The sequence below is a fragment of the Pinus tabuliformis genome, chromosome 3_1, assembly GCF_031772625.1.
Source record: "Pinus tabuliformis cultivar Carrire ecotype Pingquan chromosome 3_1, CPIR1, whole genome shotgun sequence".
Taxonomy (NCBI): domain Eukaryota; kingdom Viridiplantae; phylum Streptophyta; class Pinopsida; order Pinales; family Pinaceae; genus Pinus; species Pinus tabuliformis.
In genome coordinates, this window is record NC_142301.1 from 309,202,865 (window position 1) to 309,226,856 (window position 23,992).

The window sequence follows — 23,992 nt, forward strand, 5'->3', positions numbered from 1 at the left end:
TACTTCGCTAATGCAAAGCTGGTGGGCTCCAGTATTGTAGCAATAATGCTACAACTCCTGGAGCTTCCTTCTTTAATTTTATCAACCCGGTAGTTCGTAACAAACTTGGAAGCGACGGTGCTGTATGCACAAGTACTAGCTCTTGCCGCAGCTGTCACTTGGTCAGCTGGCACAAGTCCAATAGGGGCTCAATCCAACTTCTATCAGCTCTTAGAAGAAGCTTTTTAACTGATGGACAAAAGCTAACTCAAAGAAAGCCAATCTACTTGCAGAAAGGAATGGAAAGCCAACAAGAAACGCAAACCCTAGCAAACCCTAATTCTACCAGCTAGTCATACTGATGGAGAGATGGGAATGCAAACGACTGAAATAGATGCCATTACTTCTACCAAGGTGAGATGCATGTTTCTAGACTACTTCTACCTGCAGAAAACATCTTTTTGTATTTTTGTTTCAATTATTAGAATTATCATGCATGTGCTTTTAACTAGCTTTTTACTGTGCAGAGGTGGATCAAGGAGGAGAAGGGCTTGAAAAAGGTTGGGAAGGTTCAGAGAGGGTCTAGGGTATCCCTAACACCCTTCCTGAGAGTTTCACAAAGTTTGGCTACCAAGAGACCGCGCTTATGAGCTTCTACAGGAAGTCTGCAGGGGTTCTACAGGATGTTTCAGAATTTCTACAGGATGTTCAGTAATTCCTACAGGATGTTCTACGATCGGATTTCGGGTGATGGGTGAGTGGAAGAGGCTACATGGGTGGATAGGGATGTAGGAGAGGGGTTTGTAATGACTTAGTGACAGAGAGATGAGATGATGAGGTGGTGTGCAAAGCTAAGTTGTTTGAAGGAGGATAGAGGGAATGGAAAGCCGAAAAGGTAGGATAACGTGGGCAGTAGAGTAGTTGAGAGACAAGGGGTCTAATTGGGAGATGAGCAGTTGGCCTGGGCAAGGCTTAGAAGGACGAGAGAGGGATGGAGTAGCACTGCACAGTGTAAACTGAACCGAATCATCCATGTCCTGCACATAACCAAAACATTCCTAATCTGTCCTAACTGTTTAATGGAACCAATGAACAACAACGTTATTTCTAAAGAAAACCATGTATGGTACTGAAGCAAAGAAACATTCCAAGAGGTCTGAGCGCATGGACAACTACTACAAACGAAAATATTGCACCAAAGATTGCATGAGTATGTAAACCAATGTTTTTGGTGGGTAACACTGTCTGCAATTCCAGCCCCTAGAAAGTGGTGAAAATGAGAGTGCAGGAAACCCTTTTCTGGAACTTTTATCAATTCTAATCTCTTCAGTCTAGTCTAAATGTTTGAAGCAACTCTATCTTCTAACAATGACCTACTTAACCACACCAAGAAATATAACTCAACAAACTGCGTTTCAAATGCATGTAAAGAAAACCACAATGCTGAAAGGAAAGATATCAATACAAAAGAAGGAGGCCTTAGGCTCTCAGGTTGGGCCCAACCCCGAGAGCTATGGCTCCTTTAAAAACGCAGAGCTGAGATCAAATCTGACTACTTCCCATTAAAAAATAATAATCATAAGTCAACAAGTATGCCAATGATGGCTACAAAAGAGAAAAACCAAGCTAGCAGCTCGTAGTGCAGAACGTGCAACAATGTTTCAAAAGTCCTTTTTGAAGGCTAAAGCCTTATCATTTATACATCACGAGGCCCCAAGCTGGCCTCCTAAATCAGCGGGACTTGGCTGACCAAACTAAGAGTGAACAACTGCTTCCTCAAAATCCGTTTAGCTGCCTTCTAGATCCGGTTGTGGTGGCTGTTGGAGCTCAGAGTTGGGGGTGAAGATCCCGAGGAAGGCCATTTAATGCTGTGGACAACCCTCCTATGAATCCTCAACCCCATCTTGGTTATCTACTGGCCCTTATCTGCTCAGTTTTGTTCCAATCATGTGTCAAAAAACTTGAAATGAGCACGTGTTAGCCACCTAGGAATAGTGACTGCCCTTATTCGTACAAATGACATAAACATACTAAAAAATGATGCATAAGTTATGAAAAATGAAGGATTGAGCAAAGGTAGTTAGGCCAAATGAGCCCAAAATGTTACCAAATTTGGGGCTCATCATCACCCCCCAGCTAAAATGATTGCTCATTCCTGAGTAACTAATCCAGCTCCTCGTCCTTCATTGCTTTCACCACCACCCTCACATCCCAGGCTTCTGAAGTGGTCTCCTCCTCACTGGCATGGAACCCAGCCTTCCTTTCCACCTCTTCCCACTGCTTATGCTCTTCTTTTTCTGTGTTGCCTTCCATCAATCCTAACAGCAGAGGTGGGCTTAGCTTGAGGCCAATCCAGCTGGCTTGGAGGTTCTGTATGGACTTCTTGTAGATGGGCACCCATGCTAGAGCTTCCCTCATTGGAGTTGGATTATGATATTCTCTGATTTTAAGGCTGTGGGACAATGTGTTCCATCGGCGAGTGCAAGCATGAACACAGTTGTCCCTAATAGTCGCTCCATATCCTTGAAATGTGCTATGGCCTGAGCCTGCTGATCCATGTGTTTCAATAAAGTTTGAGGGTTGGCGGCTAAGTGTTGGTGGGCCGATATCAATGCAGTGGGATCCCCTGGCTCTGCTCTAATCAGCAGTGGCTCATGTAACTCTCGGTCCATGACCTCTTTGACCTCTGCTGCTCTCTTTTCTTCATGGTTCAACCATGAGGCAAATGCCATCAACTGCATATCGCCTACAACTATGTTGGGATCCCATGAAGTCACATTAGGAAGGGCCAAGTTATGGAGATAGAACTCCGATAGTTTGGCCTTATCCTCTGATGAACTGCTATTGCATAATGCTGTGAACTGCTGGGGGTCTTGGAGTTGGGAGATACCCCTCTGTACCAATGCATTGATTTGAAATTGCAGCCACTAGTCTCGTAGGTACAGGCCATAAGATTTGGCCGGCTGTCTACATTGTAGAGCATCCATGGCCCAACTGGCCATGCAAGCCAGTTGTGCCTCTTTTTGCTGCAACGGATGTTTGAGAGCTTGTATCTCGATTTGTGCTTGCAGTTCCCTTTCCTGTAGATGCGAGGTTGGCTCCCCAAGACCAACTTGCAGTCCTTCTTTGCCTTGATGTTCTGCTGTAGTGTCCCCTGATGATGTGCCATTTTCTTTCTTCAGTTCCTGTAGCTGTAGTTTAAGTTTCTCATTCTCTTCCTGTAGGAATACCCGCTAGCAGTTTGCCATGTGTTTGGCCATAGCTAACTCTCTTCGTGCCTCCTTGAGTTGTTCCTCCAAGGGGCCTATATCTGCCACTCCTTTTGATTTAGCTATCTTCATCCACGTGTGGGTTCTCACTCTCTCTTCCTCCAACGCAAAGAAAAGTGGCACTGTGAATTTTTGTGGAATAATTTTCCCAGCCTCCAAAAAGTTATAATACGAGCTCAAGCTTGGCTGGGGACTAGGTTCCGGAATATGCTCTTTCTCTTCCTCCCTCGGTGGCTCTACTTCGTCTTCCCTAAGTGGTGATGTGGGTGCCTCTCCCTCCATCCTCTCTATCTCCTTAAGCCGGGCCAATGTTTCCTGTAGAATGGCCTCAGCATCCTGTAGCAGGGATTTTGAAGCCAACCTGTCCATTCTCTCCTTCCAAGCAGTTTTCTTCGGGCTCCCCCGCTCATAAGTGACTGATATTTTTGAGGGGGGCCTCTCCCTTGGAGAGGTAGGGGTGTCTTCTATAGTAATTAGGCTGCTGGATGGAGGTTGGGGCCTGCTTGTTTTGATTCTCACACTTCTCCTGGCTTTGAAATACAGAGGGATCTCCCTCTTTCATTTTTCCTTCGGCTTAGGCGGTGTACTAAGGGTGGCCAACACGGCTGCTGCCTCCCTTGCAAGAGTTTCGGTTGTCTTCTCCTTTGGTTTTCCTTTCTCAGGGCTTACTGTAGAAGGCCCTGTATCGGCTGGTTTCTGGCTTCCTGTAGAAGCCGTTTTTGGTTTTCCTGTAGAAACAGGTGGCACCATTTTAGGCTGTTTGGCTGAGGGTGCTTTGCCTTTTGACTTGGTTGAGGCTGCTTTCAAGGTGCCTTTACTGACATGGACTTGTTCAGTCCTTTCCACCCTACTCTGTAACCTTTTCTCTCTGGGTGTCAATGTGGATTTGTCACCCTCCTTTTCAGCAACCTAGGGTTTCTCTTGCCTCCCCTTTTGTTCTTTCTTCGGTGCTTTGGCCGCGGTTTCTTGGCCTTTCCCTTTCTTCTCTGTGTGTACTGGCTCCTTCTCCTCGCTGTTGGAGGAGGTGAGGTCCTCGGTCAACATTTTGATATCGCCATCCTTAGTCAGATTTCGGAAGGCTTCCCACGAGAGAGGGACGGTGCAGGTGTGGAGTGCATCCTCCACGAGGAGCTTAATGAGCCCATGATGTGCTACCTAATCTGGCATGCCCTCTCGTAATTTGGTGGCACATTCAGTCATGGACTACAGGAGGAAGTAAGGAATACTTAGCTTGTTTTCTGCAGGTAGGTCCATTTGGTGCCTCAGTTCTGTGAGCAGTCGGAAATGGTACCCATATATGATGCTGAATCGTCCTTCGCACGTGATATATTTCATAATTTGGAGGTTGACGTCACTCCAAAGCGGCTGTAGGCTAGCTCTGCGAACCCCATTCTTATCCTCTGAGAATTGCTCCTCCGGTGGAAAGAACTCCTTTTTAGCCTTCTGGCCTAGTTTTCGCTCCTCCTTATCCCACGGTACTGCCATTGGGAGATCAGTGATTCTGCTGATGAACTGTGGGGTGAGTCTGAGATTCAAACCCCTGAAATTGACAACGGCCAGCGTTTTTGATTTTGGCTTCAAAGCTCGCAGGAACTCCTCTGCCACCTCATCATCATAACCTTGAAGTTTGTCGCAGAACGACATCCATCGCGCGCGAGTGAACAGTTCTACCACCTCCGGGTTTTCCCGTAGCTTCTTTGAGTCATTCAGTTCCTTCCTAATGAATCCACCCGGCATGGTGAAAGCTTGCTATGTTAGCCGAAGGTGGCTGGTGCGTATCAAAAGATGGGCCTTTCAGATTTCTTGAGACAGAGTGCAGAATTACGCCTCTGTCACGCACACAATTCGTGAATTCTCGGCTATCTACAGGTGAGCCTTGACAGGGGCTCAATTACGAGCCACCTCCTGTAGAAAACCCCACATATACTACGACGACAATTTTCATGCAAAAGGAAGACGACGCTTGCAATTTTGTGCTCAGACTATAGTTTTACTTTTTTGAGGATGTCGACTTCGCCACCCTTCAAACCAATTGCATGGGAGGAACAAGTTCAGGCTTACCTTTTCCAATTCGCCACCCTTGACGTGAATAGCTCGATTTCCTCCGTAGCGGCAAGCTTCCTGTAGCGCAGCTTCATGAAGAAGTCACGCACAGGTTCCGGAGAGCACGTCAGTGGTTCTGCACCTTTTGTGCAACCACCAGATGTTTGAACAAGCCGAGGACTTGGAGTAACGAGCTTCAGAGAAATTCGGACGCTTACTCGACTGCAAAACGGCTGGTGATAAATGAGTGGAGTGACGATCTAGCCGGTGGATTTGAATCCCAGCCAAACTCGTGGTGCGGGGGTGAGCTGTCCCTACCGAACTGTTGGACAACGTCACCTATTCATTTCACTGCAAGTCTGCCTGACCGCCGCATCATTCCCTGCATATCTGCCGCTGTCGTTTCCGTTAGATCATCGCTTCTCCCCGACTGGACGCTTCTCACGTGTCCATTACCCGTTTTGCTTGCCACGACCAACACTTTCCAAATCTGACGAGACCATCGACTGGTCGTGGTGGCCAGTTGAATGGCTACCCAACTGCTCAACCCATTCATTTCCACACTAGCAACATTTTAGAGTATTATTCATGTAATTTGACGAAAAAAAGGGTGAGGCACTTACCTGTGTGGCCGCGACGTTATTTTCAGGTTTCAGGATGAGGGTGATGGATTAGCTTGCTGCTGCTTCATGCACAGGCACGGGGGTTCCTCCTTGCAGACTGTTGTTGGTTACGAAGCTTATTACCTGGCTGCGGATGGTGCATGTGCCCGCTCTATGTGTTGCAGGTGCCTTGATGGTGTACACTCTAGCTGGATGAACTACTACAGGATTCTTGTAGGATGTCCTGTAGCAGTTTTTCCTCCTCGGGTGCATGCCGCAACGGTGGAGACGGTGGCATCATGGTCATGGTCGCAGGATCCTTGGATGGCTTCGCTAAGTAGCGCATGGGGTCTCTGCATCCTTTATTCCATTTGAGAATCGCTTCCTCTGCTAATTCAACGCTCTGATTTGACTGTGCAGGTATTTCCATTGCATGGCGACTGGGGTGGTAGAAGGAGGCGACAGCAGTGGGTGATGGAGAAAAACATTAGCTTGCATGCCTCCGTGTCAGACCTCGGGCTTCAAATCTTCCCACACAGTCGGTCCTGGCCGTCCAAAGATTCTACAGGAAGTTTCCTGTAGAAATACAGAACTTCCTGTAGAACGTCCTGTAGCTTCCTGTAGAAGGCTAAACGGTGATCAAATCATGCCAAGACCTTCGAAGAGATGAGTGTTTCTGGAGGGAGTGCTGGTGAGGTCACCTGGTAGCATAGTAGGGACCCTTTTCCTTGAGTTGAGGGGCCTCTTTTCCTGCATGGAATACCTGCAACCTACATGCATTGCCAAATCTTGAACCTGTTTTCCCTGTTTCTTTGATTGTTTTTTTTCTTTCTTTTTTTCTCTCTTTTTTTTTTTTTTTTGAAAGACAGCAGGGGCGCCTCCATGAGGTTTTCACCCTTACCATCTGCCTTGAGCGCCTCAGAGAGGTTTTCACCCAAGGGTCTTTTTCAAACATTTTTAGAAAGACAGCAGGGACACCTCAATGAGGTTTTCACCCCTACCATCTGCCTTGGGAGCCTCAGAAAGGTTTTCACCCAAGGATCTTTATTTTTTTTATTTTTTAAGATGTTCAGGGTATGCCCAAAATAGAGGCAGAACCCTTCTCTATGACCAGCACTGATTTTTCCACAGTTTTGATGAATTCTTGTCTTGAAAGAGGTTTTCTGTAGATCTTTAGTCGATGCCCATTGACAAGCATGGGGATGGCCTCCTCATCAATGGTCTGAATAAGAACAGATCCATTGTCATTACATTTTTCCACTGCATATGGTCCCAGCCATCTGGTTCTCAGCTTCCCCTTGAAATCCTTATGCCTGGAATCATACAACATCGCCCAATCTCCCGGCTGAAATTGCTTGTCATTGAGGTGTTAGTCATGCCACACCTTCCTCTGAAGTTGAACCACTTCTGAGTGGAGAAGGGTCTGCATTCGGTGCTCATCCAATCCATTCAGCTACAATAACCTTTCTTGTTGGGCATGGCTGAGATCCAGGTCCAGCTGAGCTGCCATCCTCAAGGTGTTGTATTCGAACTCAATTGACAGCAAAGCTCTCTTCCCATAGACCAGCTCATAAGGTGTGAAGCCGGTTGTGGTCTTCCAAGTGGTGTTGTAAGCCCACGTGGCCTCAACCAGGCGATCTGCCCAATCTTTTCTACTGCTGCTCACCACCTTAGTCAAGATCCCTTCCAATGCTCTATTGGTGACTTCCACCTGCCCATTTTCTTGAGGATGATAGGGGGTGGAAGTCCTATGCTTGATTTTGTGATGAGCAAGTAGGTCTTCAATTAAGTTGGAGGTGAACTGGCTTCCTTGATCGGTGACTAGCTCTCTTGGGTAGCCAAATTTGTAGAAGATGTTTTCTCTTAAGAACTCGGCCACCTTTTCTTCTATCGCTGCTTTGATTGCCTTGGTTTCTACCCACTTTGTCAGGTAGTCTGTGCACACAATGATGTAAGACCTTTGCCTCGAAGGAGGATTGATTGGACCCACAAAATCCATACCCCACTTCTCAAATGGCTCAAGAGTCACTTGAGGTTGGAGAGGCATTTCGTCCTGTTAACACCCAGGTTGTTCCCTTTGACTCCCAAGGGAATACGGTCGGGGTAACCACTAACCAATCTTTGGATTACAGATTCTAGCCCAACTGTAATCAGAGAGGGCTCTCTCTTTATGGTTTGTCTCTGTTTTGAGAAGAATTTTAGGCTAGCTATGAGGCTCAAGGTTTGTTTTTTGGACTTGGTTGGGTGATGGTTTCAATCAAGATATATATGTGTTCACTAATATGTTCTAGGTCATTGGGCATGGAGTCAGTGGTCCTTTAGTAGTTTGGTGTGCTGTGTTGATACAGTAGTGGTGCTGCAGAGCTGGTTAAGTGTCTGAGAAATAATGCTTTGAAATTGTGATTGAGTGTGATGTGTCCAGTTCATGAAAGGCAGTTAAGAATCTTCCAATAAACTGATATGCAAAAGAAGTGAGAATATTATTTAGAAGCAGTGAAGAATTTCTAGACAACATTCACATTATAGAATTAATGAAAAACATGAGCATTTAAGAATTCATGTCCATAGTTAATTCTGAAGAAAACATTTACAGCAATAAAAGATTGAGCACAGGGTGTAACCAAACATATCCTGCACTATCCCTTTTCTCTATTGCTAGATTAGTGAAACATGAGCATGATTTAGTAACATAAGAAGACAGAACAGAGATTAAGGAAGACTTATTATTTCATCAGACAGCACAAGAATTCTGCAACAGCACGTATGTCATCAGCAAGACATCAAAGTTCCAGGAAATCACTGAGCTGGTCCAGCCCTTTGTATTAGATAATCTGAAAGTGTACAATAGATTTTCCTCAGAGTGAAAATCACCAACCCCTTATGAGTTGCTAAGGGGGGTATATATACAAAATTTACATAAGAAAAATATCAAAGAAATGAGTTAATGGCTCATTAATGTTATGCCAACTCCTGGAGCCTTGTAGCTGAGAAATTTAATGCTGTAATAACTCTTCAGTGCTTTAGCTGTCCAAAATAGTCAGAAACTGTTGACTTGGTGGCTGTTGGAGTCGGTTGAGGGTACGCTGTCCAAAAATCCGCGTATCTTCTTATCCTTTGGGCTAGCTGTCGTTGTCCATGTGCTTAGTCACCTTTCGGCTGCCTTTAATACTGACTTTATTCTGTTGTTTGTCTTCTAGTGAGTTGGAGCTGGCAGTGACCGAGCAATTTAGGCTACCGTGGCAAAATTTGAAGCATTGCCTGCCACCAATCCTCCTTTGGCAGCTGATGTCTTCGAATCTTTATCAAAAAGTTTGGAGGAGTTTCAAAAAGGTGATTTACCTCATTTTCAATAAAAAACAGGCCTTCAAGTTTATCGTATAGGCCCTATCCTGTTGGAGGCCCTATTTCCCCAGATGTACTGCCAGATGCAGTGATTTGATTTTCAATATAAGTTGCCATCCTGTTGGTAAATTGATCTCGGGAGATCAGTCTTCCTGCACCGCTTAGTAGGCTGGGCAGTCCCTTTTCTTGCAGCACTGCCATCTTAACTTTATACTCCTCCACATCAGCCTGTATTTCATAGCACTTCCTCTCCATAGTTTGTACATAATTTCTGAGAGTTAGCACCTTTTTGGCTGTAAGGACAGCCTCTGTTCTGTTGACAATGCCGATGGCTGCCAGTTCCTCCTTTTCTTGCCTGTTCAAGAAATCTATCATTCTGTTTGCCTGTTCAGGTTTGTCTCCCAGTAATGCTTTGGCCCTCTGAATTTCTGTTTGTGCTTGGCCAATTAAATCCATCTGCTCATGTATAGTTTTGATTGACCTCCATTGTTGAGTGATGGATTGGCCAATTTTGGCCCATAGAATTCTTTTTATCTCAGCCATAGCACTCTCCAGATTTATCTCTTTCTCTAAGGCTTTTATCTTTGCTTTTAGAGCCTTTATTTCTCTACCTTGCTCTGCTACGGTCACTTTTGATTTATCATACTTGGCATCCAGCTCTACCAATTTTTCCTTGGCCTTTTTTATCTCATTTGTCTGGAGCTCCATTTCTTTGATGGCCTTAGTCAATTCTTCTACACTTGTGCTGGAATCTGGAGCTGTTGTTGTTGCTGCCACTTCTGTTGTGGGGGCCACTACTGCCTCTGTAGTTGTTGCTGTTGTTGAAGTAGTTGGAGGAGCTTGGGATGTAGATTATCCCTGCTTATCTTGTAATGCCCCTTCAAGCTCTTTTTCCAAATCGAGGACCTTTTGGTTTAGCTGTATTATGAGGTCCAGTTGCTCATCGACCTGCTTCTCCTTTTGTAGCTCTGCTGTTTGAGGGTGCTCTGTGGGCAGCAGCTTCAACCTCTTCTTTAATGCATTGAGGTCATATTCTTTTTTCTTCATAAGGGCCTTTACACCCTTTGGATCCTTAGGATCATGTCCTAGGTCGATAATAATGTCCTCAAGTGATTTTATTCTGTTATCTTTGGCTAGGGAGGAAATTCTCTCAAAATCCAACTGAGTGTTGGTATTTTTTAGTGATTCTTTCAGCTCATGGGCCATGGTTGCCCTGTCTACCAAGGTTGCATAGACCATCTCTCCAGTCTGTTTGTGGAGTTCAATTTGGTCCATGGGATGGATGTCTTTGGCTAGGACCTCCACCCTTGTCTTCACATAATCTGCCCCTGATTTTGGATTGGGCACTGTAGGTTTGAAATGGCCGAGGATCATTTTCTCCTCTTGAATGTCATATACAGACATTAGCCTTTCTTTTTGGGTTGGTGTTGCATTAAGAAATTGTTTGTAGACTTCCACCCTCAGCAAGTCATTATGTGCCTTAATTTGCTTGAAAGAAGCCTTAGTGCTTTTGGGCTTCTTGCTCTGCTGAGAGGAAGAGGACACCTCCAAACCAAGTTGTAATCCTTGCTCCTGTTGAAAGGAGCTTGTACCTGTATGCTGGCTGCCCTCCCTGTCTTTCCTTGAACTGTCAAGGATTTCTTCAGTGATGTCTTCTACCTCTGGGGAATCAGCTCTTTGCCTTTTGGCTTGGGGTTGTTGGGAGGATCCACTAGCAGGAGTGGACTCTTCTCTGTCTCTTTTTGTACCCCTCTCCTCCTATGCTGGGGTCTGCATAATTGGAGCTGTTTGTGGCTCAGTTTGTGGAGGGGGAGTCTGCTCTTGTTGCTGCTCTGGTTGCTGCCCTTGTTGCTGCTCACTTGAAGGGGTAGGTTTTTCTTTCACGGTTTCCTTTTCAGCACCCATTATCCCTTTACCTTTGTCTGTTCCTGGTGCTGCTGTAAACGGTGCCTGTGTGGCTGGTGTTGTTTTTGAGGCTGAGCTCCCTTCTCCTGTTGAATGCGGTCTTTTGAAGGGTACCTGCTGCACAGAATCTAGGTCAAGAGTCTTTTCCAGTTCTCTGACATTCTTTAACATTGTCTCTTCTTTATTTAATTTTTCAATTAAAGTATCCTGCTGCCATTCTTGCTGGTTGGCATATTTTTCAATGTGTGGATATTTGCAATGCTTATAACCTAGTAGCCTGTACTTGACTCTTCTAGCAGTAATGAAGCCTTCAGGGTCATAAGGGACCCACCGGAAACTATGTGATAGCTTGTATTTGTTTCTGAGGATTAGGTCAGCATCTTCCCATCCTTCTTTTTTATTCATGATGAAGGGGCCCACCTGGTGCTTGAACTTGAGATGGGCTTTCTTTTTGGAGCTGTGAAAGTGAGTGAGGTCAGATTGAATTAACTGCCTATAATACTCCAAGGCAAATATCCTCATAGGCACATATTTTGGGAGCCTGTATGGACAGAGCTCATAGCCATAGACTCTGATGACTGTATGCTCCTCATATAGGTACCAATCACCTATTTTGTAATTTTTGGAGAGCTGCAGGACTTTATGTATTTCAGTTGATATTCTGGGAGGAGGGGCCCTCATCAATAAGCAAGAGACAGGGTATACAAATTGGTCAATAAACTCACAATAGGAATAGGGTGAATTTTGGACTTGGTGATAGACAGATGTCCAGAAGATAACAGATATTCTTTCCCCTTTATAATCCAGCTTTTTGATGTAGCATGGAAAAACCTTAGACTGATAGTACATAAAAAGGTGGTAGATATAGGATGAGTACTTGAAGACACCCTGTCTGTCTACTTTGCACAGCTGATCATGAATCTTGTTAGCTATGAACTTGGCAAAGTTATATTTGCGGGCAGGGGGTTGGCCTGGGCTGTAAGCAGCTAGCAATACCATCATTGTTTCATCCACATGCTCACTGGTTCTGTATCCCAACACATAAGCAATCATGTCTAGCAACAGTCTGCCTACCTCAGTAAAATAGACATCCAACTAGGGAGGTGGCCCTGCAGGCTGACATTCAGGTTTCATAAATGTCCTGGTGACCTTCTGAATATCCTCACTGGTCATCTTGGCACCAGTGTCCAGCAGATAATTCATGGAAAATGGTAACAGCAGCTCAGTTTGATCAAAGTGGAGCATCTTATTGATAGTTTCAGGATTAATGTGAAAGAGGATGCTCCTAGATGGAGACTTAATAGCTCTTTGCTGCACATCATAGTTTTCAGCACAAAGGCGAATAACCTCAGGAAAAACATTGACAGAGGGGAGATAGTAGTATGGCAGATTTGACTCCCATATCCCATATGTATCATGACCATTCAGGTAGTCATCTCTTAATTTCCTGAAGGTCTGCAAGAAGTCCCTGTTACCCACAAAGTCTTCAATGAGGTAGTCCTTGTCAGCAAGAGGCAAGGACTCCAGGTCTTTGTTTGGTGCATTTAGAGGAGCAACACTGAGGGCTGATGGTGCAGGAGCAGCCATTGTGTAATCAGATTTTGGACAAGGTGAGTGCAATGGTTTGCAAGGTTCCTCAGAGCTTAGGTGACAGGCTTACTATAAATAATGCTTGAAATTATCTTCAAAGTGGAGTTAAACAGGCTTGGCAGACTTGTCTCTGCTGTTTTTGGTAAATTGACAGGGATTGTGAATTGGTCAGGATGATTGCAGAGAGTGCACAGGCTTCAATTTGGTGACATGTAGCCTTGGGCCTCCACCCGGCAAAAGGGAACAATGCCGGGCAAGTTCGAGGCCGAATTTGTAAATTTCAACCGTGAATTATCGTTTCAATACCGAATTCTCGGGGCAAAGGGTAATGCAGGTGGATTTAATGGCAAATTAAGTGGCAGACAGTGTGCAATTTAGGATTTGACCACTGCTTATGGGAGAATTCACATAGAAATGGCATGCATAGGGGCGAAACAGGGAACTTGCGGTGAATACCTGGAAAACAAGCACGGGACGCCTTCGGGCCGAACAGAGGGAGCTCACTGCAGCTGAAATTCCAAGTTATAGCGGCCGCAACTTCGAATTTGATGGCTGGAGGCAATTTCGCGGCAAACAGGTCGACAATGGCTGCGTCGTTTTCGCGTGAAAATGACCACAAACGGCTAGTTCGGGCGTTTTTAACGGCAAATTTGGAAAAAAGGGTCACTGGCGCTTTTTCCGCCGATGACGTCAGCATGACGTCATGGCGGGCCCGGGTACGGAGGTGACGTGGACGCTGAGCTGGAGGCCAGCGTGGCTGGATGAGGTGGCAGGCGGATGCGGTGGCAGGGCCACATGGAGGGCCACGGGGCGTGGGGGCGGATGGAGTGGCATGACATCATATTGACGTGGGCGCTGACGTGCGGGAGGGGTGGTATCGGGGAGGCGGTAAGCGGTCTCCCCGCACCGCTTTTGGTGATAGGCGGTATCAGGGAGGGGGGCTCCGAACAACCCCAGCGCGTGCCACGCGTCCCGGGTACGGCCCCCAATACCGCCCTTCCCCGGACGTTAAAGGGAGGCAGGTCGGGATGTGAGATTGACCGCCCACCGTTGGATCGGGGGCGGCGGCCATCGGACGGCTGGCGGGTACTGTGGTCAACGGCGCAGCTTTGGGTTGGGTCCCACCCGACCATTAAAATATTCCATTTAATATTTTGGGCGTGGGACTATAGGTTTAAGGGTTTTTTGTGGGTTTTTTCGGGTTTTTGGGTTAATCTGTAGGAAAAAAGGGTTCATAGTGGGTTTGAGCAGAGGGAAAGGGGTTTTTTGTGGAATTTTTGAACAGAGGGGAGGTGAGGGCTTAGGGTGAGGTTATTATTCTAACCAGAGGTTAGAGCAATCCCATGACAGGGTTGACCATAGTCCCTGGTGGACTATTGTCTCCCTTAACAAACTTATTTAGCTATAGTGCTAAAAAGGGAGGATATTTATACATTGCTTAGGGGTTTATACACCATGGTGTTATAATAGTAAGGGGAAGGGAAACATAAGGGATTTAGTATAGATACAGTCAGTAGTTAGTACTGGGGGGAATAAGAATGGGAAATGGTGTTTACTAAGCTTTTTGGAACTCAAACTTAGTTAGGAAGTAGATCAAAATGAAAAGAATTTTTACACAAGAAATGTGGCTTCTTTTCAGGAATAAGAACCAACATAACACCTTAAAAGCTTTCATGAATCACAACTGATGAAGGGATGTTAATAATGAATGTGAAAGGGGGGAAAAGGAAGTTAGTGATGCTCCTTTGCTTTGCTGTAACATAATAGAGAAGAGGAGCTTCTCTATTCACTGATATTCCTTTGCAAACAGGTTATCAAGCACTCACTTGAAAGGAATAACATTTCTGCAACCCCATCTGCCTACCCCTCTATTTCCTAGCATTTTTTGTTTCTTCATGAAGGGTGCACTTAGACTTGCAGACCCTTATGTGCCTTTTCTTTTCTTTTGGCTTTTTCTTTTGATTTTCTATCTAGAACTACCCTTATTGCTTCCAAGGTCCCAGATTAAGCAGTTGGGAGCCTTACTTCTCTACCTAGCTACTTGTCTGCCAAGTTTAAATAGTTTGGACAGACTTCTTTCTCTATTTACAACAGAAAATTGAAACATGGCAGGATCCAGATTAGGCTGTTGGACCATCCATCAAACTTGAGTCAACATCAAACTATGTACACATGTTTTCTCTTGGAAATATGGGATCTTTGCATCACCAAAGCAGAGCATATTTGGACCTTTCTTTGCCAATCATGAAATATGAAACCTATTGGTATAGGTAGCTAACACGTCCCTTGGAGTCGGTTTCCCCATCCTTTGGCATCGGTCACATTGGCTGATATACCTTCTGACATATTGATGAAGCGTGGGCCAATAGTAGCCTGCCTGCAGGATTTTGAAGGCAGTCCTTTTGGCTGCAAAATGTCCTCGACAAGGCCCGTCATGATAGGTTAGGAGGATATCAAAGACTTCCTCCTCCCTTACACAACGCCTTAGGATCTGATCAGGGCCAAGCTTGAACAGGTTGCCCCCGATCCAAGTGAATGAGGCACTCTTCCGTACGATCCTGCTCTTCTCTCTTGAGGATAGGTGCGGAGGAAACTGTGCTGAGACAAGGTAGTTTGCTATATCAGCAAACCATGGAGAGAGTACTGAAATAGAAAACAGATGTTCATCTGGCATCTGGTCATCCACTGTTCCATCCTCTCCTGCAGGTAAATCCAATCTAGACAAAAAGTCAGCAACAACATTTTCTTTACCTGGTTTGTCAACGATAGTCAAATCAAACTGCTGCAACAAAAGTAAACATCTAATAATACGAGCATTCACATCTGGTTTATTCTTTAAATATCTAATTGCAGCATGATCAGTATGTACAAATGTTTGATATCCCGTGATATAATGTCAGAATTTGTTCAGTGCATGGACCACGGCCAAGAATTCTTTCTTAGTTACAGTGTAATTTAGTTCTGCCTTGGATAAGTTTTTGCTGACAAAGTATATTGCGTATGGAAGTTTTTGTTCAACTTGTCCTAAGGCTGCCCCTATGGCTTTGTTCGAGGCATCAGTGTGGATGTGGAAAGGTAGGGCCCAGTTTGGACCTCTCAAGATTGGGGCAGACACCAACTTGTCCTTTAATTCATTCAGAGCCTTCTGACAATCGTCAGTCTATTTAGACTCAACATCTTTTGCCAAGAGGCTAAACAACGGTGAGGCTAGCTTGTTGAAGTCTTTAATGAATCTCCTATAATACCCTGCTAAACCTAAGAAACTTCGAACATCTCTTACCTTCTGAGGAGGTGGAACCTTCTTGATGAGAGCAATTTTGTTAGGATCCACCTGTAACCCTTGGCAAGAAATGGTATGGCCTAGCACGGTCCCTTCAGTCATCAAGAATTCACACTTTTCAGGACTAAGGGATAGGTTCATCTCAATGCACTTGGTTAGTACTTTTCCCAGATTGGACAATGCTTCCTGGAAGTTGGACCCATAAGGAGTGAAGTCATCCATATAGATTTCCACCGAATGATGGACCAGCTTAGAAAAGATGCTCAAGACGGCTCTCTGGAAGGTGGCAGGAGCATTGCATAGTCCAAAGGGAAGAACTCGGTAAGCAAAGGTACCCCAAGGACAAGTGAAGGTGGTCTTATCTTGGTCTTCCGGGCTGATTTGGATCTAGTTATACCCGCTAAACCCATCTAGGAAGGAGAAAAACTTCTTTCCTGCCAGTCCATCCAACACATGATCTATGAAGGGTAGAGGAAAATGGTCTTTCTTGGTGGCCTTGTTTAGTTCTCGGTAGTCCACACAGATTCTCCACTTCTCGTTTTTCTTGGGAACCAACACCAGAGGGGACACCTATTCGCTATCCGAGATGGGGTAAATGAATCCGGCATCCAACAGTTTTTGTAATTCCTCCTTGACGATGTCCTTAAGAGCTGGATTCATTCTCCTTTGGGGTTGCCTAACCGGTTTACAATTTTCTTTGATGTAGATGTGATGGGTACAGACCGAAGGATGGATTCCTTTCATCTCCTTATAGCTCCAAGCAAAATCATCTAGATGACTGGCCAACAGACTACACAGCTCCTTTTCCTGGGAAGGAGATAGGGAGGAGCTGATCTTTAACGTTCTCTCAGGGCCGAACTCCACATTTTTGACTCTGGGAGCGATAGGGTTGGTCACACAAAGGTCCACTAAGGTGCTGGCTTGGGCATCCTCAACCAATTCCTCTAAGGACAATGCACTGGGAGGTGGATTCGTGATCAAGGTCTCAATCAAATCATCCTCGGTTGAGGGTCCTCCCCTAGTGGTGTCTAGGGTGCACAAAGGTGCTGAGTACACCTCATCCTCTTCTCCTTCCTCTAACCAAAGTGGTAAGTCATGCTCTAATAAGGGTTGGGCAGGAGGGTACATGACTAGCTGCTTGGACATAGGACCATTTTTGATGGTCATGTTTCCTGCACGGCAACTTATGTAAGCATCTGCAGTGGCTAACCAAGGCTTCCCAAAATAAGGGGGTATCTAGTAAGCTTTGCCTTTGGTTGCAGAACCAAGAAGTCTGCAGGGTACTCCCAAGAGTCAACAGAGACCAAGACATCCTCTACAATCCCTTCGGGAGTCACGGTGGAGCGATCTGCTAGTTGCAGGACTATCGAGGTCTTTCTCAAGGAACCCTGAAGGTTTAGTTTGAGCATGGTATCCCTGGTCATCACATTAATGGCAGCCCCCAGATCAATCAATGAATGAGGTATGATGGTGCCATTGATGTGGACATCCACTACAGGACTCCCAGGATCCAGATACTTTGGGCAGATGGCCTGCCCCAACATAAGATCAGACAGTTGTCCTATGACATTTATGGTTGAGGCATCTATTTTCCGCCTGCCTGGGTGTCTGAAACACTTTTCCTTAACCAGTTTGTTGTATATCGGTACATCTTTGATGGCTTGGAAAAGTGGTATTCTCACACACAACTGTTTGAGTTCTCCAAGAAGCTCATCCTCCTCTGGGTTGGGTTGTGTGGTGGCCGTTAGTCTCTCAGGAAAGGGTGGAATGGCCTTTGGTTCACTTTCCTGTTTATCTTCCTCGTCCTCCGGGGGAGGAGGTAGGTGATCCGGAAGAGTCTTTCCAGATCGCAGGTTGATCTCCTGGATCTCCACAGCATAGGTAGGGCATGACGTTTCCCCAGTATATACCTGCTGGGCCTGTCAGTTGTTGGGGTTCGGGTTCGGTTGAGCAGGCATTTGGGGTTGCATTGGAGGAGCAGGAGGTAATGGTTGTGGTTGAGCTGGTGGTGGAGGCAAAATGGCGGGAGGAGTATTGTACTGGGGCCTCCACCCCGATTGAGGTGCATTCCACTGAAGCTGCGGCTGGGCATGTGAGTGAAACGAATGAGTAGTGGGCTGAGTATGGTACTGAGGCGGGTAAGACCATGGAGGAGGTATAGATTAGGAAGGATGAGCAGGGGGACCCCAGGAAGGCATAGGAGCAGATTGGTTGGAGCTATAATAAGCTTGAGGTATCCCTTGCATCCCCTGTTGGTAAGGTCTAGGTCCATGTGGCCTCCTTTGGTTGAGGAAATAGAGAGGTTCAGTGGGCGCTTCTGTCCCTTGATACATGGCTTTAAGCCCAGATAAGGTTGGACATTGGTTTGTGGGGTGGTCCTCCTCACAGAAAAAACACACCTCAACCAAATGTGATGGGCACTCGTTCTTAGGGTGTTTCCTTGTACACCTAGGGCAGATGATAGCCAAAGCCCTCTTAGCTTCTTCTTTCTTCTGCTGGATTCGGAATGTATCAAGTTGCATGGCGATGGTCTGTCTTACCTCACTCTTGAGGTCCTCTAATTGATTTGCAAACTTATGTTTGGAGAAAGGAATACCAGCTGAGAGGAGGTTTCCTCTACCTCTTTTCCGGGCTGCCCTAGAGTGGTTTCTAAACACAATCTTTATGTCCTCATAAGGTAGTTGGTAAATATCTGCTCCAGCTAGCATGTGAAGGATATCTAAGAGGTCTTCAGGGACTCCTCGGAGCAGGACCAACTTGAGGGATTCAGGGTCAAGTGTGCACCTGGCCCGTTTATAGCTAAGTTGGAACCTTTCCTCGTAGTCTTCTAAAGACTCATCATTCCCCATGGTCATCCGAAAGATCTCTCCCTTGGCTTCCTTGGACCTACAGTAGTCCCGATATTTGGTATTGAAAGCTTGCTGCATCTGGGCCCAAGTGGTGATACTGTTCCCAGGTAAGCCCATGAACCAGCGTAATGCTGCATCCTTAAGGGTAGAGGGGAAGAGTTTCAGTTTTTGCTCATCTTCGGTATAGTCATAGGTTCGACAAAGGATGGTTTTGGAGAGGTAAATCCCCTCTACGGATAGAGGCGATCCCTACGAGCCCAGCAAGGGTCTAGCAACAATCACACAATGCTGCTATGCATGTTCCTAATTACAATTAAACAAGAGGTAAAGAGCACCTACTTGGATTCCAGCGCTGTCATTTGACGAAGAGATGCTGCCTTCGCTCCTTCGCTTTGGCTGGTCACAATCCTCCGCGATCCCCGCAAATAGATACCTGCACACACGAAGAGGAAACAAACGCAAGCGTGAAATCTAATAAAAGCAACCATACATCAGTCAGAAAAGATGTAATTCACATTTAACCATTGCATGTACAAATTAGAATGGAACAATAGTAGCAGTCATCTATTATTAATCAAGACAGAGAAGAGTACAACCAAATGTTCTGACGTCGGTATCCTTCTCAGGAGGGGCCAGTCAGCAAGCGTCTCAAGCATTCACCTTTGGAAATGATTCTCCCAAGACAAGAAACTCTCTCTCACACAAGCAACACAAAACAACCTTCCCTAAGCTATCAATCACTTCCACACCTAGCACACCAAATACCTATAGTAGCAGCAATCTGAGCACTATAAGCTCTATACAATCCAAGCTATTTCAAAACTAGCTGCTCATGGTAATGGTGGAAGTTTATATAGGAGAAGGAGCCTCCTAAAAGGGTGGAAGAATGAGCTTATCCTTGAGGGAAATGGTTACAAACGGTCGAACAGACATGCCATAGAAGGGAGTCGATACTCACAAAGCCAACAACCACACCTGGAATTATCTGGAAGGCTAGCTGTTGGAACAAATTCGCCCAAACAGGATCAGCACGGATTATAAGGCGACTGACGCGCTGACGTCGCGCCTCAATAACTAGGAAAGTCATGTCAGCGCGACCCAATACAAAGGAGAGGTGCGCTGGCTCATAAAATGCGACCAGCGCGGAAAAGTGATGTGCTTCCGCGCTGGTAGCGCACTGAATACACTGCGAGCCGCCAGTCAGCGCGGATATTTTAGAGACAGACGTGCTGATGAGGAAAACTTTGGAAAAGTGGGTTTGGGCCAGTTCAGAAGCCATGAACTTGATTATTGTGAATTCTTGACACAGTAGGGTGACTGACAGGGAGACAGTGACAAATTACTGTGTAACAGATGCCCCCTAAAGCATGAAGACCGAGAGAGTGGGAGGGGTGAAATGCTTTACAACACTTGGCCGAACTGGAACACCACCAGGAAGGACCGGATATCTCTGATAATCGAGTACATGTAGTCTAGGCATGGGCGCAGCCATCCAAAAGACATGCGAAAAGGTCTGTGGAATGAACGCAGCCACCCAGCTAAAGAGACCAGAATAATAATAAGGTATGGTCGCAGCCATCCATGAAGACTCAGGTATGGGCGCAGCCATCCATCAATGAGTCATGTAATGATCATCCACAAAATCGCAACCTGGACCATAATAGACAGGGATCCAGGGTCTTGCGCTCCGTCCCGATCCGAACAAAGTACAAGTTCAAGCATGTGAATACATGAGTTGAAGTCGAACACGCATGAACATCGTCTGATTACCAGTCAATGATGAGAACTGTTAACAGACGCGAGAGATACCACCAATAATGACAATGGCCCTCAAGGTACTATAGGTACAATCCGTGGCATGTGAATCAATGAGCTGGTGTCGAACACCCACGGAATCATTCGATCGGAGGCCAATGATGTAAACCTCGTGTCGAACACGAAGAACCTGCCATTAGGGCATGCAGGCTCTAAGGCACCTGAAGGGAGTCTCTAAGTCACCTTCCTGGATAATGAGCTGAAGTCGACAGGAAGTGACCTTGATTGAAGGTGGGCCATAATGATTCCCACATCATCGACACGAGACAGAGGAAAAAATGATTTGTGTGAGACAGCCGATGAGGTTGTACTATTGCAGAGGTCAACTTCTCTTGAACATATCGGCGGCACCATAACGGATTTGGCAGTATTTGACATCGAATGAGCAGAGGGTATGGTGATGATGGCAATGAGCAGATGAGAGGTCAAATAGGAAAACCCAAACCCACGGAGGCCAGTGAAAAACAAGATGAGATGGGCCCACCCAGACACGAAGCAGAAGAGTGCCATGTTCAAGAGCGACATACTGCCGACACGACTATGATTACAGTTCCATTTTCCCCACCATTTCTGGCAGGTACCCCGGTTATTTTTGGATGACAAGCTTGACGGGGATAGCATATGCTTGAAGAGTGTCATTTCGACAATGCCCGATGTCATCAAGTGTTTAACGAGCCTGACAAAGGAAAAACTCGGCGTCTTTTCTTGTTTAGAGAGTCTGAAAAGACAGCAGAAAAGGAGACTCCAGGGGGGTCCTTTTTCGTACAGTTGTGTCTCTCGAGCCCGAAAAAGTATAAAACGATGCTCGAAAGAACCGCCCGACCATTACGATCGAGGAGTACTTTTCGTAAATAGTGCTTTCGACCCGAAAAAGTAAAAAAGCGGTCGGAAACACGTCGTTTTAGAGCCGATAACGAGTGCGAAACGACAAACACCCGGCAATCTTTTTAAGTTACACGGTCGAAAAAAGAGCTTAAAATGACCGCCTCTCGTTCCCTTTAACGAGCTGAAAGGAGGCTCGGCCATCTTTTCTTGTTTCATGTCGGAAAAGAGCTCAAAGACGACATTTTGGGACCAAGTGATTTTAGGACCATGATGATTTTCACCGTCTCTGAGGACCTGCACAATAAAAATACCCGCATAAATCCGTTCGACATGTTACAAATATATGGAAACATGTAGAAGTGCTAAATACATGGTAAAGCATGACCAAAAACCCATATTCGTAAAAAATTATAGTCAATTGAGCCATTTTTTCTATAAATAGAAAGGTAAATAGTCATTTTCACCATTGTTACCAAATTGAGCCTTTGAGAACGTTGTGAAGCTGTGAAGTTGACAGAGCCAATTCTTCCTCGTGCGGACACCATTCGGCGAACGGCTTGCTCCAGGTAGGTTCCTCTTGCCATGCGCCCTATTTTGAGTCTTTTTATAAGTATTTTGACGGTGGGATTGGCCCAATCGGGCGATTTTTTGGGCCATTGGTGCGCTCTCAGTCAGCGCGGGTTTCCCGCTTGGGACTGCGCTGACAGATGAAAATTACACATACCAGATTTCGGGTCAGCGCGGAAAACCCGTGTTCTTCCGCGCTGACCTGGAGAAAATACAAAAGATCCGCCATGGTCAGCGCGGCTGTTTTAAAAACAGCCGCGCTGGCGCAGTCAAATTTCAATTTTTATAATTTGAACGTGAAATTTTTATTAGCCAGCATTCTAATTGTTTTTAATGCTCATGCAGGACACAATGGCCTTCCAGTGGCAAGAGAGGGCTCACGATGTTGAGGATGTAGCCGCTTTTGCAAGAGCGGATTGCCGAGATGCCATGCGGGCGTGTGGATTTCTAAAATTCTTCCTGACTCCACGCTTGAGAGCTCATCATGACTTACTTGAGTTCCTGATCCGGTCATGGAACCCAATAGACGGCAAATTTACCATCCGCAGTAAAGACATTGAGTTTGACCACATGGACATATATTTCTTGACTGGATTGTCGCGCCGGGGTGCGAGGCCCATTCTGGAGGGGCAGCGGCCCAGCGGCGAGACTCTCGACCAACTCATGGCTCAAGTATGTCCAGAGGCGGAGAAAACGCGGAGTGGGAAGGTGTCGATTCCCACTGTGAGAGATATAGTCCTCAACACCATCCTTTTTATGGTGACCCGGGCAGCGGGATGCTTGGCCAACCACGAGGCCTCGAAGACCCACCTGCTACTAGCTCTTGATTTTTTACAGCCTACAGTGTTTGATTGGGCCACTGCAATGACCAACAGTATGAAGAGGCAACTCAACAACTGTCGACGCGGAGAGTCGAAACAGTTTGGCTATGGGTCGCTCTTACTCCCACTCATTCTGGAGCGGGTACCAGTCATGCGGCTGCAGACTATAGCCGTGGATCCTCCTAGAAGTCCGCGGGAGACGAGGGCTACTCGATGGGCTCGCATTATGCCACGCGGGGGAGGTGGCCGGCCAGCTACTTGGGGAGTGGTCTTTCGAGAGTGGTTGGAGCAGCAGATTGTTTTCGTCGAGGATTGGCCGTACGCAGGTATGGATTTCCGCAACGATCCTGACATGCCACTGCCTGCGGGAGATCACTGGGATGATGGAGGTATGACACTTGATTTTTCTAAATTTTTTAATATTTTTTTTATTTTAATGCATATGTCTTGACAGATGTCGCTGTGTGCAGATGTGGGACCTGTTAGACCCGTTGGCTTAGCCCCAGAGGCACGGAGAGAGGGGCAAGGAGCCAATGTCCTTACCTTGGTCCCTCCAGGAGTTGATACTTCAGAGACCATAGCCCGCAACCTTGAGGGGTTGCTGGAGGGCGTGCCAGACTATCAGGGAGTCGAGGAGGTTCCCATAGAGCACCAGATCCATACAGTGGGGGTGGCACCTAGGGTGCACCGCCTGTTGAGGCGGGTGGCACGGGCGGCTGTGTGCTACAGAGAGCACAACCCAACACAGTAGTCGCCTAGGTTTCTTTTTGATGTTTTGAGAGACATATGTCTCAAATGTATGGAGAACAGTGACTCTTATTTTTGACACATACACTTATTTTTGAGCGCCTCAGTGCGCCACACGATATATATATATATATACATACCGATTTTTGGATGGATCTTGTTACATATGATGATGTTTTTGCTTATGTTATGCAAATGTTCAGTACAAATGTGATCTTATGTATGAATTGCACAACACATGACCCATGAATTTTAATGTTTTTAATGCAAGCTTAAAAGCACACACAACACTCATGCAAACTATGCTTGAGAAAATATTTACATATGCTTTACTCTATTATGCTTTCTATGTCTTCTT